Here is a 3,982-nt window from a genome sequence, read left to right as displayed (position 1 = left end):
TTTGGGTTTACTTTTAGGTCTCTCTTGCACACAATTAGCATGATTTGTCCACTCTGGGCACGTCCCTTAGTACCGCTTGGAGTTGTTCCGTTACCACTGAGCCCTGCCAAGTCCTCTTTCAATAGACAGAGCTCTGTGTGTTGTTGTAGGGTGTTGAGGTTTTTTTGGTGTTCTTTTTTTCTCTCTCTTGGTCCAGGCTGATGCTTTCTGGTTTCAAAAGCCCTACATCCTCAGGTTCAAAGCATTAGCTAACCATCCTTTTTATTAAAAAAGACAAAAACAAAAACAATTAACAATGTTTCCTAAACTTCAAAAGCAACATTGCAGCAAAGGCCTGATTTAAGCTCCCTGAAACAAGGAGGCTCAAAAGTCCAAATCACTGTCTATAGTCTCTACCACAATTCTGGGGAGAGCTACATGCCTGGCTATACCCAGGGCTCTCTGAAATGAATATCTCTGCAGGTGGGTGAAGAGAATTATGGGAGCAGTTTATATTTCCCTGGGACTTAGAAAGGCGTTGTATTGCTGGTGGTGGCAATTCTGCCTTCTGTGTATCTTCCTGAACCTTTCACTAGTTTTTATGGTAAATCTCCCCCAAATGGTCATCATGATGGAAAAAGGAACGTGAAATTGATGAAAGGGCAGTTTTCTGAAACAAAATGTGATGCAACAAAAATGTGTAAGATTAAGACTAAGGAACAGAAGGCTCACAAGTCATTTCTCTTTGCACCCTGGAGCTCACAAGGACACAAGAGGGAGCCAGCCTCCATCATTAGCAAAGGCATGAGTTTAGCCAAACATGAATGTTGCACATGGGTGAACAGATTGGAATCCCAAGCAAGTTAATTGTGACTAAATACCACTGAAATCGATTGCAAACATTAGTTACAGCTAGCTTAAGCCTCGTTCATTTCAATGGGATTTAGGGCCCAATCCTATCTAACTTTCCTGAGCTGATGCAGCCACAATGCAAACCCAAGGTAAGGGAACAAACTTTCCCTTACTTTGAGGAGGCCTCCATGACTCCCACCCCACAGTAGGATGCAGCACACACCTGGGTGGTATGGCTGCATCAGTGTTGGAAAATTGGATAGGACAGGGCCCTTAGTCATGGCAACTTTCTTGGGACATAACCCTGTCTTGTGGAAAAATTTCACCCAGAGTTGATGCAGAGGTCAGGCACCAGTTGAGGATCCACCAGCACTCAGAAGCTTAACCAGCCAACCCCTCAAACCCCCCAATGCACACAGTGGTGGCATGAATCACATTGAAAGAGACTGTGCCATGCAACATAGTCTTCAATTCACACAAATGGGTTTGGGCACTTTAAAGACAGATCTTTAAAAATCAACAAATGTCTGTGTATTATGGCCGAACAAACATAGTCCTTGCAACCTGGAAGAAGCTATTAGAAATAGCCAAACATCTTTCTAGCTTGCCAACTCCAGATGTCAGAGGCTTATAAAGGAAAGCACTCATCAACTAACTTCTAAAAGCAGCTTGTTCATATTCAGCTTCTGCTATTAAGTCTTGTTGCTCTTCGCTCCAGCCTTGGGCTCTATACTGTCCTTGCTACATCCCCTCAACTGGGCCAACATTCCAAGCCTCAAGTGCCAATTAGTCTTCTTTTGTCATCTTACATCTTTTGAATAGGGCACAGTTACCAAACACAGCCAACAACTGAAGCGAACAGAACGCTTTTATGACTCCAGCTCTTTGGCTGTTAATAAAATGCAATATTTACCATCAAACAGGAAGCACCGGTTGTTCTAGAATGGCTGATTAAGGTCAGTGGGGTGGGTGAGTAAGGGGTGTCCCCAAGATGCTCCTTTGTTAAGAAATTTAACTGCGTACCATCTACATCCTCAAAATCCCACCACCACCGCTCTTCTCATGGGACGTTTCAAGACCATTGAGGATTTTGAGGTTATTGGTTTTATGAACGATTTTCTCAGAAGTTTCTCCTTTAAAACTGAAACTGTTAATCGACACACTCTGTTCTGATGCTGGGCTTCTCTGCCTTGCCTCCTCAAAGTGCAAAGTCACAAAGGGAAGCTTTGTTTGCAGGGACAAGCCAATATCTAGCTGAATGCAGCAGCCCTTCATTCCAACTGGCCTGGTTACCCTTGCTGTGACTTGCCAGCGATTTGACAGATAAACACCTCCAACAGCCAGATGCTATCAGATATGACAAGGAATGTAGACTGCCCAGGGCAAGAATGCTCAACATGTGGTACAGTCCTGCAGGAGTAACAGAAGTCTCCTTTATAAAACAAGTGTGAAGGGTTTAGAATGGTCAATAATTACTTCTGGGCAAAATTCAATGTACTAGGATAGAAAGGACATGGGGGACATGATTGAGACATACAAAATTATGCAGGGGATGGACAGAGTGGATAGGGAGATGCTCTTTACACTCTCACATAACACCAGAACCAGGGGACATCCACTAAAATTGAGTGTTGGGCAGGTTAGAACAGACAAAAGAAACTATTTCTTTACTCAGCATGTGGTTGGTCTGTGGAACTCTTTGAAACAGGATGTGGTGATGGCGACTGGCCTGGATGCCTTTAAAAGGGGATTGGACAAATTTCTGGAGGAAAACTCCATTACGGGGTACAAGCCATGATGTGTATGCGCAACCTCCTGATTTTAGAAATGGGTTATGTCAGAATGCCAGATGCAAGGGAGGGCACCAGGATGCAGGTCTCTTGTTATCTGGTGTGCTCCCTGGGGCATTTGGTGGGCTGCTGTGAGATATAGGAAGCTGGACTAGATGGGCCTATGGCCTGATCCAGTGGGGCTGTTCTTATGTAAAGCTAGCTATAATCAATGCACTAGGGTACTACTGAGTGAAAAATGGCCCAATTTAAATTTAAATCAAAGAACTGCCACCACTTGGGTCTCAATCATCACTGCCACTAATGCCTGCTTGAAAACTGTTTCGCATCTCAACACGTTTGTTTAAATGAAATAAATACATTCAGAGATTGAGGAACATTGACGCACTCATGCAAAGTGACAATAACACTCTGTTGGAAAGATCAAAAGTGTCCCCTAGACCCCTTTCTTCATCATCATGTTTTCTCAGACTGTGTGGTCTATCTCTGGCACCAGGCTTTGCAACTCCAGAGATTAAAAATGCATGCAACCTGTACATGCTTAGGCTTCACACAGAAGGTCCAAATATTGGCATGAGCTTAGAGGGCAGGATCAGGAACCCTCCTCTCCACATTTTGATTCTATCACATACTGAACATCTAACTAGAGTTAGATTTAAAAAAGATCAAACAGCCCTTTAGACCCAGGGGTGGGTAGAAGATAGATTCGCATCTACTGGTAGATCAACTATTTTTGCAGTTGATTAGAAACTCTCAATTGTTTTAACAGCCACAGCTAAATGCCATCCTCCTTGCTACATTAGGCTGAATAACAAGGAAGCTTGGAGGAAAACCAGTACTGGATTCTTGTGTGGAAGTGCTGAGAAATGTAGTTCTACAACTTCAAACAAATGTCTCAAGGGACCAAATTCCAAATCCATTAAATGCACTCTGGTCTTTATATATCTGTACCTGGCTCTACTTAATGGATTGGGGAGGGGTGTCTAATAAAATCCAACCCTTAACTACCCCAAGCCTCAGACAGAAAGCAAGGCAGAATGTTACAGCTTCCTGTCTTATGTGGCAGAAGCCAGCAAGCATAAAAGCATTATCGCTATTTTCCACCCATTGCTATTTTCTTTACAGTTAAGACAGTAGCCATGAGGCAACAACAGTCTTGCAGGGAAGGAAGCTTTTGTTTTTTGTTATTGGGTTGTACTTTAAAGTGCTTGGGTGTCTCATTAGCTGCTGAAAGTGAGGGGACAAAAGTACTATATTCAAATAGACATCAGCAGGACTTCATTTCAGTTCAGGCTGAACCACAAGACATGCTGCTCTTTGGTGCAAGAGTGCTCAATTTCCAAAAATACAGAGGACTAAAA

Source organism: Tiliqua scincoides, chromosome 11 (assembly GCF_035046505.1).
Source record: "Tiliqua scincoides isolate rTilSci1 chromosome 11, rTilSci1.hap2, whole genome shotgun sequence".
NCBI classification, from domain to species: domain Eukaryota; kingdom Metazoa; phylum Chordata; class Lepidosauria; order Squamata; family Scincidae; genus Tiliqua; species Tiliqua scincoides.
Note: the sequence above shows the minus strand (reverse complement) of the source record.